A 14565-nucleotide genomic window follows, 5' to 3' on the forward strand; every position below is an offset into this window, starting at 1 on the left:
ACCCATTCAAGGAAGGGAGGAGTGAGTTGTGTCTGAGTCATTGCTCCTATTGGGATCCAGGAAGTGAGCGGGCAAAGCCCACGCACTGCTAAAGGATCCCCCCCCAGCCTAAGAGGGGGATCCACAGGACCTGGAAACCAAATAAATACAGGGGACAACTAATGAAATAACAGGGACAGGAATGCGGTTAAAGGGTCAAACGAAAGGAACCAGACGGGGACACTGAGCAGAGAACCCCGGACAGCGCCCACTGCTCCTCAAAGGCATCAAGGGTCTGAGTCATTGTTGCTCGGCAGATTAAGCGCTCCACAGCCAGAAGCTTCTGGAATTGGATGTGGTAGTTTTGGGTCTGCTCCAGTAGGTTCTGTGTTGCTGGGGTCAGGCTCCATGAGGGCAAGCAGTCAGGGCAGCTGCTGTGCAGAAGGCCAGATTAGTGATATTGTTAATGTTAACCCTCTAACAGGGAAGCATGGGCAATGCTAATTATAGCAAAGGGAATTGGGAGGGAAAAATAACTTCTATTTTAATTGTATGCTTTGAATGTTGTTTGGATTTTAGCCAAACTGTTTTTGTTAAATTGTCTCAACTAGTCTGATTCACCAACTTTTCTTTAAAAGTAGTAATGAGGAAAGAGTCATTTCTATTTTGCTCTTCTCAGTTTTGTATTTTCTTGTAACAGGGTTTTCTTTAAATATATACACTTAACTGAGTGATTGATTAATCAGTTAGCCGACTGGCTAGCAGTGATTTCAGCAGAGGAAGAGTCTGCCTGGATTCCAACTAAAGATGCCTACAAGCAAGTGGAGGGAAGATGTTGTTCTAATCAGTGGTCTCCAACCTTTTTACGCCCAAGATCACTTTTTGAATCTAAGGGCAACCCAGGATCTACCCCGTCCCCTCCCTGAGGCCTTGCCCCTTCCCCAAGGCCCTGCCCCGCTCACTCCACTCCCCCCTGCCCCCGCGGATCACTGGCTCTCCCCCACCCTCACTCACTTTCACAGGGCTGGGGCAGGGGTTTGGGAGGGGATGCGGGCTCTCGGCTGGAGCTGAGGGGTTCGCTCAGTGTGAGAGGGGGCTCTGGGCTGAGCCTGGGGCAAGGGGCTGGGGTGCAGGAGGGGGTGAGGGGTGCAAGCTTTAGGAGGGAGTTTGGGTGCAGGAGGGAGCTCCGGGCTGGGACAGAGTGTTGGGGTGCAGGAGGGGGTACAGGATGCTGGCTCTGGGAGTGGGGTCAGGGCTGGGGCAGGGGGTTGGCGTGCAGGAGTGGGTATTCCGTGCTGGCTCTGGAAGGGGGGTCAGGGTTGGGGCAGAGTGTTGGGGTGTAGGAGGGGGTACAGGGTGCTGTCTCTGGGAGAGGGATCAGGGCTGGGGCTTGGGGTGCAGGAGGGGGTATGGGGTGCTGGATCTGGAAGGGGGCTCAAGGATGGGGGTTGGGGTGCGGCCTCCTGTCGGGCAGCACTTACCTCCCAATCAGCGGCGGACACAGCGAGGCTAAGGCAGGGTCCCAATCTACCCCAGCCCCACACCACTCCTGGAAGGGACCAACGCGCCTCTGCAGCCCCTGGGAGGGGCAGGAGGCACATGGTTCCACACGCTGCCCCTCTCTGCAAGGACCACCCCTGAACTCTCCCAGCCAATGGGAGCTGCAGGGGTGGTGCTTGCAGGAAGGAGCAGCGCGCGGAGGGAGACCCCTGCCCCTGGGGCCATGGGGCTGCAGTGGCTGCCTCTGGGAGCGGTGTGGGGCCAGGGTAGGCAGGGAGTCTGCCTTAGCTGCAGCCACGCTGTGCTGCCCCTGGAGATCGCGATCGACTGGGAGATCCTCTAGGGTCAACCAGCCGATTACGAACGACCAGTTGGTGACCACTGTTTTAGACTCAGCAGACTGTATAGATTTGGTGATCGAAGACTCTAACTGAGACTTAGGTGAACAAAAACTAAGCTTTTGGGAACTTTCAGTTTCTTCTCACTGTATTTCTGTGGGGACTGAACTGTTCAGATTTTAGTTTGTTTTCTTTATTTATGTTTATGTATAACTGTGAAGGTAATGTCTGTGGATTATAAAATAGCCATGCCATGCTGTAAAAATTAGATTATTTGTTTCTTTATCATAAGATTTCATAAAGTTATTTAATTCAATTCATTTCTTTAGTTCCTTTTGGGACTTGAATGTGGGGAGGTTGACCCTGTGCAATCCTTGCTGAAAATCCTTAGAGACTGAACTCTGAGTCTCCAGCTACTTTCTATGGGAGTTGGGTTTTTTTAAGGCACTGGAGATGGGAAATGAAGTGAACTCTAGCCCACACAAGGTTACAGATTGGTGCCCAAACAGACAGGGACTTGAGGATTGCTCAGAGCTCACCTCTGAATTCTTTTGAGGAATATTGCAACAATTAGTTATAAAAGAATGTGGTGTTATTGAACATTATTGAATTTGTGCACCATATTAATATTATTAAGATAATGGAAACTCGTACACAGTTAGGGTTAGATCCCTATAGGACAATTCTGGTCAGTTATGTGTCCCCTGTTGATAGTACTGCAGAAATTAAGAGGGCTATTAGAATCTTTGGTCATGTGACTAATCTGAGGCAGGTGAAGGGAAAACAAAAGAATACGATTGTTAATTTGAAGACTCTGTTTCTGTGATACACATAGGAAGGAAATGTGTGTTGCAGAAGCTAGGGCAGAAATGGGATGTGACTCCTATTCATTTTGAGGTTTTGCCATTTATATTTACTGGTTCTGTGCTCAGAGTACCTTAGTGCATTAATCAGAGATATTCTGTGTATTCTGACAGAGGGTTGAAGATTGAGACACAGGCTGTGGTTACACCTGTGGGTGACAGACAGAATAGGTGGTTAACGGATGCTACACCAGTTATCGACCGGGGTCTGTCGGCTTTACACATACACTCCAGAATGATAATGAATGTTTTTGCAGCTGCATCACATTATTGACTCATATTCTGCGATCCACTGTAATCCCCAGGTCCTTTTCAGCAGTACTACTGCCTAGTGAATTATTCCCCATTTTGTAGTTGTGCCTTTGATTTTTCCTTCCTAAGTACAGTACTTTGCACTTGTCTTTACTGAATTTCATCTTGTGGATGTCAGACCAATTCTCCAATTTATCAAGATGTTTTCGTCTTCTTCTAAAGCAGCAGGTACTGTATGATGCTGGAGGTGGGACACAGGACTAGCTGGGCCAATGATCTCTTCCATATGGTAGTGCCAGCATACTCCTATAAGAATGTGGCTCACATGTCCCAGCTGACCCTATTACAATGCCTTTAATCAGCGGCTCCCTGCTGTGAATGGAAAACTCTTGCAAGTGTAAAGGTGGCTTTGTTTTATGAGACAAAATAGCCTCCTCCCCTCCCCCCCAACTTCCTTCTCCCTTTACAGACTGGGCCAATTAGCAGGAATTTTCCCCACCTCTCTCAGCACGACTGGCCTTGTGTCATCATATGGCTCCCAAAAGAGAGAGGGAGAGACAGTCCAACAGGTGGAGAGTGCCCGATTCCAGATTGAAGGTGTGATGAAAGGATGTTTCCAAACTGATGTTTAGAGCTCGGGAAGCCCCTTTGGTACCCTCACCTGCCTGGTTGTTGCAAGGCTGCCTCTTCTCATTACTGCAACTCCTATTTTGTCTCATAATTTGTCTTATTATCCCTCTGATTTCTCTTGTCCCCATTAATGCCAGGATAAGGGAGCACTTTCCTGACGAGAAGCTTCTCAGGCTAGGTGGCTGCTCAGTACTTGGCTGTCTTGCTCTCTTCACAGTGTGATGGACTAATGCACAGGAAGCCCAAAGGAGGTGAGAGCCAGCCAGCCCAGAAGGAAGGCAGCTCCCTGAGGAAGTGGGAAGCTCAGGAGAATGTGGATGATCAGGTGTGAGATCAGGGCCAAGTTCAGTGCTAATCATATCCTTCACCCTGAGCCCCCTGGTGAGACTGCCCTATCAATCTGCTGGAGGCTGCTTTGCATTTAGTGCGAGACACTCATCAAACTCGATAGCCTCTCCTTGAGGCTGCCTCTCCAATGCATGTGTCTGAACATGATTATAGATTCCCAGGCCAGAGGGGACCATTGTGATAGTCTAGTCTGACCTTCTGCGTAACAGAGGCCAGAGAACGTTCCCAAAATAATCCCTAGAGCAGAGCTTTAAGGAAAACATCCAACCTTGGTTTAAAAATTGTCAGTGATGGAGAATCCACCACAAGCCTTCATAAATGGTTCCAGTGGTTAATTACCCCTACGGTTATGCCTTATTTCCAGTCTAAATTTATCTAGATTCAGCTTCCAGCCATTGGATCATGCTATATTAATAACAGCACATAATCTGATTTGCCAGTCAATGTGAAGGGAGTGCCAGACCCCAGGGAGCAGCAAGATCAGGAGCCACTAGCGCTCATTCATGGGAAATATTCTATAGCACCATCTGTCTGGCTGTCAGCTGACGCAGTCTCAGGGTGTCAAAGTTGTCAAATGGGGTGACATATTTTGCCTAACACAGCAAAAGGGAGAGGGAGGGAAAGAGGCAGGTATTGCTAAAGAGAAGCCCATTCTCTTTGACCTTTGACTGAGTGTGAGTTCAGAGTCACAAAAGCCTCTGACCACAACTAAAACCCCAAGAAAAGAAATTCAACAACAAAGCCTCCTTCCCTCCTTCAGCAAGAAAATCCTGCTGGAATGCGTTTTCTTTGGGGGAAAACTTTGGTGATTTCTGTCAATTTGCAATGCGCTGCAACATGTGCTGATAGCTCTGCATACAGAGTGCGCCAAAGTCTCCTCTCCCACCAGGAGAGATCTCTTGAGTTTTTGTGATTGCACCTGGCATCAGGATAGTGACTGCAACTCAGGGCTACGCAAGACTGTGTGCTTTTACACTGCGGGGTTCTGGTCTGAGATCCCAAGATTATGATCAGAACCCAGCCAGAAGTGCCCATTATGAGTCAGGCATTATGGAGCAGTTTAGCATTTATAAAATCCAAGAACAAAAAAATCCCACAGGGTGAATATAAACCCTGCAAATTCCACCTGCTAAGGAGCCGATATGGGTTTAGCCTTTCTGTTTATCTGATCAAATAGCAAATCTGGGGATGTGTGAAGACTTTGAATGCAGTAAAGAACATTTGTTCCTGGCTATGCTGGCCCTGCTACTGGGAGATGAGAAAAGAGACCTCCCAGCCATCAACATCTGTAACAGAAGCAGCTCTTTTGTGGTGGGATTGCACAGAATCAGATATGCAGCAGCACAAGCCTGATACCTGAATTCTCTGTGGTTCATGTATGTTATTCGCTAAGCATTACACTGAGCACAACTAAGCTATAGGACCAATAACTACTATATTGTCTGGCAGACTGGAAAAATGACAACAGTGCCAAAACTATAGGCCAAGGGCTTTATTGCCATTTTGTCAACTCAAGGTGCAATCCTTGTCCTGTGTTTTAGAAAGTGGCCTGTATTTGTGCCTGTGCAGTTTCGCAGGCACCACTGAACAGGGTGACCAGACAGCAAGTGTGAAAAATTGGGACGGGGGTGGGAGGTAATAGGACCCTATATAAGAAAAAGACCCAAAAATCGGGACTGTCCATATAAAATCGGGACATCTGGCCACCTTACCACTGAAAGATGGCCAGGGACAAATGCCTCTGCAAGCACAAATCCATCACAGACTGAGCACTTGTGGGGTTTGTACACAGACATGCTACCATTTGTACATGCAAGGTGTAGTGCACAAGTGAGCTCACTAGGGTCTCTGCTCAGACACAGGCCCAGGCCTAGGTTGCTTTATTAGCCCCACTTATTTATATCCCTTTGCCTTAAGTATGTTTTTGTTTCTGTTTCAGCTCCTAAGGCCCTGCTACCCTGTTCCAATGGCTCTGCAGGGCTTCAGCACTACTGAAGATAGTTAAGGCTCAGGTTCCAATGAGCGTTTATATTTATTTTTATTGCTTTGCCATTTGTGTTTCAGGGTTGGTGCATTCACAAGGTCGCTGACTCCCAAAAGCAGCAGGGGAGCAGGGAAGCCTGGAATACTGGACTGTGTGGAATACTGGACTGTAAAGATCTCTGATTCTGGATTTCATTGCTGAAGCAGCACGGATACCCCCTACTCTTAGGGCACAGGATCAGCTGACTCTGTTTCAGATAGTGGCCAGCTTGCCAATCATTTTGATCTCTCTGCCCCCAGATTTGCCTCTGGGACCCCTCTGTGCCCATCTCCCGGGGCTGCCAGGGACCGCTGGTGCTCATGAACTCTGTCGCCAGCCTTTAATCACTGTGTACCCCCTCCTCACACTTAGCCCACCTGTGCTGTCAGGTCTCTGTAAGCTGAAAAGAAGCATCTTTGTCAGGCCAGCCTCAGCTGGGAGGGTTTTATCTGTCAGAACACGTTGCCCATCGCTGAGGCTTGTGATCCTGTAACTGTAGACAGGAGAGCTGCTTAATCTGTAGATTAGCACTGGCTATTTCCATCAAGGTCAGGAGGACACATGAACTGTGAGCTTTCTAGTGATGGTCTTGCAGGGAACGGGATGCACACTCCTGAGAGACCTGTTCTGAACGCTCATAGTGAGCAGAGATACAGCCATAGGAGTGGGCAGGTCTGTGTTTCTTGGTGGTAGTTACACAGGCACGGTGATGAGTGAGGGTTGAGAATCCTCAGCATGTATCAAAGCTGCCTAATCTCAAGGTTTTGGCCTGAGACTCAGGCTCTTAGGATAGCCTGCTTTCTTTCAGTAGTGCAGTGGCCATGAACACTACAAAAAATGAAGGTGGATCAATCAAACAGAATATTGTCCAGGCAGGATGCAAGGAACACTGTCGAGGGGCTCAGTTCAGTTTATTTCCCATTGTCTGGATCCAGTGGGGAAGAACTTATTTCCCTGACTAAAACAAATAAACAGTATTCAATGGCTCTTTTTTGAATTATGGACCAGGTGTGGGGGATAGGTTGGCTGAAAGAAACATCTCAGGCTTTTCACTAGCCCACTGGAGTCAGGCACAGGACTGTGTGTTTGCTAGTATATGCAAGCATGTGTATCAGTTCAGGAATGCACACACCTGACTTGGCCTTTCCAGTCTGAATTCCCATTGGCACTCTCAGAGATAATAGCTTTTAGCCAAATCTTTATGGGCTTGTTTTGTTTTGAGCAAGCACAAAACAATGTATATTCTTCTGGTCACTCCGATCCACGTGAGTGCGTGAACTGCTCCCCCCCCCCCCCTGGCGTTTCAACCTAACCTCCTTAGCTGACATTCCTCTAGCTGTTCTTAGCATTTCTCTCTAATTTGCATTTACATTTTGTCTAAGCAGTTATGATTCTTTGTTATTTATTTGCATTTTAGTAGCATCTAAAGGCCTCGGCTGGGTTTGGGTTCCTATTGTTCTGGGTGATGAACAAACAGAGAAAGAAACTGCCAACAGCCAAGGATTTTATCATCCAACAAGGAAAAAGTTCAGCAGTGTTAACCAATCAGATGGACACCTTGGGAGCGTGTAGCAGAAAGACAGTGTTTGGAGTGGGAGAATAGGAGGAGTGCACTTTCCATGAAGAGCTTCACCTTTTTTTCTTTTATTATAATTATTATTATTTGTATGATTCTAGTGCTTAGGAGCCCATCGGGGACCAGGATCCCATGGTGCTAGGCACTGTACAAACACAGAACAAAAAGACAGTCACTGCCCAAAGAGTTTACAACCTTCGGCCATGTCTGCACTACAGGCGCCATAGTGGCATAGCTACAGTGTCGTGGCTAGACCACTGTAACTCTGAACCATAGATGCAGACTACAGCGACAGGAAGGGTTTTTCTGCCACCTCCCTATCAGTTCCTTTGACTTAGTTGGATCTCACAGGGGTTGGGCTGGCATAGCTACAGCACTCAAGGGTCTGGATTTTTCACACCTAAGAGTGTTGTAGCTATGTCAATCTACGTTTTAAGTGTAGACCAGGATTAAGAAGCAGCTTTGGGCACATCCCTCCCACTTGTACCCCTCCCCCCAAATTCAAACACTGTTTAAAGTCGAGATTGGAACTGGATCCTCAAATCTGAACCCCTTAAGAGCTTCCCCAGATCCAAACCCACCCTTCCATTTGGGATCTGGGTTGGATCAAACTCAGAAGAAGCCTATTTTCTGGTTCCAGTTCAGATGCAGGCAAATCTCTTGAGAATAACTGCTGAAATTTCTGTCCCATGGAATCTGAACTCAGACCCTGATGCACCCTCAGACTCTATCCTAAATCCGATGTGGGTGCAGATACAAAGACCTCTTCCTTGTCCCATTTCGCTTAAAGAACTGAAGGGATTGAGTAGGTGACTGCAGCTCTGTCATGCCTGTGTTAGAGCATGAGTTTGTGCAGACATAAGGGAGCGTATCAAGCCATTTCACTGAGCAGACCCGTGATAGTGCAGAGGCTGGCTTGGACAGCGTGGGTTTAGGGGCTCGAGTTAACAAGGAAAGACAAGAACAAGACACTTTTCCTAGTTGCTCACAGTGGTCTCATTTTTATTCTTGACTTGAGGACAGTGACACCTGCTGGTAATAAAGACTAATGACAAGTTAGATCTGCCTAGCAGTAGTCTTGGGGGCAGTTCATCTCATCTGGTTTAAATATCTGAGGTTATTCCCTTCTCAGATAGCAGGGAGTCTCTCCATTTGCCCATCAGTTGGGCCCTGTGTAAACCACAATTTCATGGAGGGCATGGAAATCATGAAAGTGCCCCCAGACCGTGAGCTTTTCAATATGTTTTTTAAAAAGGAAAATGTCTACAATGTAGTCTTTAATACAAAATGTTACCTGAGTTTACAGTCCTTGAAACTGACTAAGGCTACTTGTAAAATTCATTTTGTCCCTGAAACTGATTAAATTTAATTGTAAAATTAATTCAGTGAAAACTCTGGTAAAATTCAACACTTTGCTGTTTACACTGGCATGAATTTTCTAAAAAAATTAAAATAAAATAAAATTGTGATTTACACAGGGCCCTTCCCATGAGGGAGAGGCTCCTGTTTCCAGAAGTGCCTGAAAGGGGTTTCTGAGAAAAGCCTTATGTTAGACAATATCACATATGCTAAGTTGTATAACTACAAACATACTTCTGTTATGCTTTGCAATTCATTCTAAGCTTATAGTAGAAATGTACTAATAGGTAAACTTTGTATGACACCTGTTCCTTGTACATATAGGAACTAACGAAAACAAGATATATGTTCTGTTAAGGCTTGCCAAATATGAACAGTGCTAGTTTTAGGGATAATTGGTATAAGATGCTTTCAGATGTCTTTGTGACCTGAAAATAATTAGAAACTAGATCAGAACAGGTGTGTAAGTGCTTTAATTAATGAAGTGGAATCTGTAGAATTTCCTTCTGTTGTAAACAAGTGGGGTATAAAAACAGGTAGTTGTAATCCATTTGGAACAATGAAGATGTAACCTGCAAGCCTGTTCTCCTGATTGGGTAAAGTATTTAACCCTTTCTGTATTGTGCTGATTTATCTATGCTCAATAAACTGACTGAGCTGAGTTATCTGATGTCTTATCAATAAAGAATTGAACCCATTGGTATTGACACTTAGGTCCCATCTACTGCAAGATTGTTTCCTACAGTGGATTTTCCAGGGCATTTCTAGTCCAGTTTTAAATGTCTCTAGGTCTGCATTTCCCAGCCCTTCTCTTCGGAGATGATTCCACAGCTTGATCAATCTTACATGCTGGCAATGCCTCCTGATAGCCTCTCAGACTTTCTTTTGGATTTTCCATTCTATTCCTCCTAGTTTGGCCCCATTAATAAACAGTCTCTCCCCCTTCTTGGCATTTGCATCCATCAGGTTCTTCCAGACCCTTAGCATATCCAATAGCCAGAATGGACAGACTTAGTCCTAATCTTTCCAGACCCCATGGAATCCATCCAACCTGACAACATCTTTCTGGTATTATCTATCTATCTATCTATCTATCTATCTATCTATCTATCTATCTATCTATCTATCTATCTAGTGCCTTAGTGCCTCCCAATGAGGATTAAGACCCCATTGTGCTAAAAGTAGTACAAAAAATAGTAAAACACAGCCCCTATCCCAAAGAGCTTACAATTAAGACAAGATAGACAAAGGGTGGAGGAAAAGGGATGCAACATAGGAGCAGAAATTGATTCTGGGCGCTGAGAGGCCCCTAGCTAGCTAGCTGGAGCATTGTGGGTCTCCATGGGACAAGGGTCTCTGCAGTGACAGTACTGTGCAGGCTGGCAGGGTGCACTCAGTGATCTTTTGGAGGCACTAATCCTTGGTGGGGCTGGAAGGACAAAGGTTGGGTTGTACCTTTGTAAAACCAGTGAAAACTCTTCACCATTCCTTTGGTGCTGTCCCATCCCCCCAAAAGTACCCTAGCTCCCTCTGGTAGGTCAGGATTAAGGGTTTGGTCTGTATCAGGAGTTTGCCCCATTTACTCTGCTATCCTTATTAACAGCATGTGAAATGTGTATGGAGGATCCATGCTCCAACCCCATTAACAGAGTCTGACATGTGTATGGGGGATCCATACCCCACCCCCATAGTGTCTGAACTGCGTTTTAGGAGATTCCTCCCCTAATTTCATTAACAGACTCTGAAGTGTGTTGGCAGGAAGTCAGGACCCATGCCTCAACCCCATTACCAGAGTGTGAAGTATGGGGGGGAGGGGGGGTGGAATTCACCCCCTAAGTAATTAAGAGAATGTGCAGTATGTGTGGGCTGGGGGATTCAATCCCCTTTGATGAGGATGCAGAATTACCAAGACAGAAGCTGTCAGTCTTGCCCTTCTCGGATCCTGTTACTCTGGAGTGTGTGTGCTGGTCCTGCAGGGGTCCCTGTGAAACTGTGCACATCACCTCAGGGCACGTGGCTACACTGGGGTGGAGGATGGATGACATGGCTCTGAGGATGTACTGCTCGCTCTCTCTGTGCACAGTTCCCACTAGGAGGAGCTGTAACTCTGGGTGTGTAAGGTCTACACCAGAGGAGATGCAGACAAGAGGATGAAGTCCACCAGGGTTGGGTGGGAGCAGTGGGTACAAGGACTCAGGAGGCACATCTGACCCCTTGGCTATGATAAAAGCCAACTGAGGCTACAGGAAAAGTGCAGGGACATATAAAGAGAGTCCACTTATGATGCTGACTCACAGAGCAGAGGGAACCATTGTGCAGCCTATAGCAATAGCATTGCAATGAACCGCCAAAGAGGAGCCACCAGGAAGATATTCTGAGACTCTGAGGTATACTGAGGCTTGTCTCAGGGAGTGCAGCTCCCACTGGAATGTAGAGCTAAGCAGGGGACTTTCAAAGTTCTGCAGAGTCAGCTCTGTATCACAGCAGCAACCAACACCAGTAGTAAGGAGTTTAACCAACTTGCCATAACTCCCTCTGGAAGTCATCTGCTTTCCTCTGCCTTCACATGGAGGCTTGCCCTCCTCCATCCTTGTCCTATCCTCCATCCTCACCCTGGATGGATTAGTCTCACTGGGAGACACCAGTGTCTTGCAAGGCTATGGAGAGCAACACAGTGACGGGGGCTCTGGAAACTTCCTGGAAAACTCACATTTTAACATATTAATTCAGGGGTCAAGTTGCAGAAAAAAAGGTGATGGTACTCTTCCAAGCCCCACCCCACAAAATAAGCTTCACACATGAGGCACCACTCACTGCAGATTGAGCAGACGTTTGGAATATGACTATGGGCGTTTGCTTGGCTCCACTGAGCTCCTTGAGCATAGCTCCCAGTTGGTGGGCTGGAATGCCTTCCAGAACTCTGCTAGGCTCCCAAGGATTTGCTCCTTGACAGGGAGAGAAAGCCAGTGCTGGTATCTCCCAAATACCATCCACCACGGTGCCAAAATGAGATGCTACTTCCAGACAATTGTGGAGATTAGAGACCTTCCTCCCCCACAGCCCACCTTCCTCTCCCCACATACTTTAATGAACAATGGAATAGTTACAATGCTAGCTTTTAAATAATCTTCACTGGGCATCAGAGTTAACCCCTCATTGAGATGCATGGGCCAGTTCATACCTCTCAGAGGCATTGTTCCAGACTGAGGCAGAGATCACTACAACCTTTACACTTCATTCCCACGTTTTCACATGCAACCACAGCAGCTTTCGATTTACTTTACTGACAAATGAGAGCTGAGATTCTGGAGCACAAATGGCAGTTTGGGAAAGGTGTTAACCTGCCTGCCCTCCCACCACATACCAGGCCATCCCAGCCCAGCTCTAAATGTAGAGCCCCTCATGTTCTTATTCTCCTCAGTACAATTTCACTTTGAGGTGGCCACCCACCCAGTCCATAACACATTGTGCTCCAAATAGAGCCTGCATTTAATACATTGGTGTGTGTGTGTGATCATATATCCCTATAGCAGCTGGTTCCAGTGACAGAACAGCCTACTACTGTCTCACAGCTAATGGAGCTCTCCCTTAATTCAAGTGGTAAAGGCCTGTACTTCTGGTGCTCAAGGCTCAAAGTATGATCCCAGCTGACAGCCATGGTGTCTGTATATGCATGAATCACACATCGTTACATAAACACTACAGAGATCCTGTGCTGGAGCCATTGTATGACTGGTTCAGAGTCTTGTCATTTCCCAAAGTCCCTCAAAGCTTCAAACTGTCTTTCCTTCTCTGGTCTGGATTAAGGCGTGTGAGTGCATTAATCACCAAGCTCTGCTCCCAGATCTGGGCATCCTCTTAGGTCTGACAAATTAGTTCAATGCTGTTAAATAACCCCTGCTTGTCTAAAAGGGGAGATAAGCACCCCCCTACTAGCCAAATCTGTATTGGAGAGGGTCTCTGGGAGGAAGGCAGTTTCCTCTGTGACTCTATGGAAAGAGTCCCTAAGCAGCTAGTCTCCTGGCTGTCCATTGATTGCTATTTCCGATCCTGGCAGCTTGTATAACTGGTGAGCAGCCTGTCCCGCTTAGACACATTATATCACCAGAGAAATTAGTATCACGTCTCTCTCTCACCATTGCCCTGAAGGGGTCAGAGACACAAACACAGCAGAGCTGCTCACAACCCAGGGAGCCACCAACTGAAAACAAAGCAGGTAGCAAAGGTTCTCCAAAACCTCCCAGCAGGCCAGCCCACCGACCCTCCCCCTGATGTTAAAGGGCACATGTGACAGCAACCGAAGTGCACAGGAAGCAGCACGATGCTGCCACCCTTGGAAAGAGGCTTTGGCCACTTCAGATCCTGCAGTTTTATGTAAATGGTTGTAGAACCCTGATTTCCCTTTGTGCTCTCCCTGCTGGGAATAGTCCTGGAGTAAAGGAGATTGCAAGGTCAGTGGAATTGCCATCCACGGGCTCCAATTCAGGGGTAGGCCCAGAGCAAGGAGGTGTTTTGGGGAAGGATGGAGCATGGCTGCTTTGAGCTGCTAGAGAGTTCCTCGGGAACCATTGCAGGCTGCGTCTGGTGAAGCTAACAGCAGAGGCTAAACCTGTCCCCAGCAGACCCAGGAGCTGTGAAGGGGGTGCACAGCCACCTTTGCTCATCCTACATTCTGAACTACACCAGCTGCAGCTGAGATTCAGGGCCTCAGTCCCCAGCTTCCTTCACTCCTGGGCTTTCCAAGGTCCTCTAGCACAGGGCTTACCCCTCCCCGCACCCCAGCCTGCCCTGGGGGGATGAGGACATTTACTCATACTCCTCATTCAGCCCTAAGAACCTCTGCCTTGCTCACTACAGAAGACTGAGCAGATGAGTGCTGTCTAAGCCATAGTCCCTGTGGTTCCTGCAGTCCCAGTAAAATGAAGCACGGGAGGTACAGTCATCCTGTGCTGAAGGCACATGGCAATTCTGCAGCGAAAAGGGCTGAGTAAGAGGTCTAAAGAGGCTTAGAGGCAGAGCTGGCTTTATGATTTGCTGCGTCCCATGTTGCTGGAAGGGCATAGGCCTTGGTTCTAAGGCAGAGGGGCACCTCCCCTGGCCTGAGACTTGGGCTCCTCCTCCTGCTGGCCCTTGGCTGTCACCCATCACCCTCTCTCTTTTCCCTTCCGGTCTCACCTTTCCACAGCCTCCCCAGTGACAGATGGTGTCTGTTGCTCATCTGTAATTAATTGAACTCTGTGCTGATAATCATCCCAACAAAATCCTAATTAGCTTCTCTCTCAGGAACCAGTGGCCAGAGCACTGTACCTCCCCCCACCAGCACTGCACCACACACACACACTGACTTCCTCTCACTCTCTCTCTCTGTCTCTCTCACACACACACACACTGATTCCCTCTCTCTCTCTCTCTTTCACACACACACACACACACACACACACACACACCTCGATGCCAAGGCACCAGGAGCCAGACGCACTGAGGATTTCTCTTCCCATGTGGACGGCCTCCCTTGGCACATGTCCCAGGGGCAGAGTTACAGAGCAGTCCTTGTGGGAAGCTTGGCCCACTGACCAGGCCCTACCCCACGGGAGCCTTGGAGGTCAGTCAGCAGAGCCCATCTCTGCTTTCTGGTTTGTTTCTGCTGTTTGCTCCAGGCAGAGCTTGCTGGGTTCTCCATTCCTTTCAGTGAGGTCA

The sequence above is a fragment of the Caretta caretta genome, chromosome 9, assembly GCF_965140235.1.
Source record: "Caretta caretta isolate rCarCar2 chromosome 9, rCarCar1.hap1, whole genome shotgun sequence".
Lineage (NCBI taxonomy): Eukaryota > Metazoa > Chordata > Testudines > Cheloniidae > Caretta > Caretta caretta.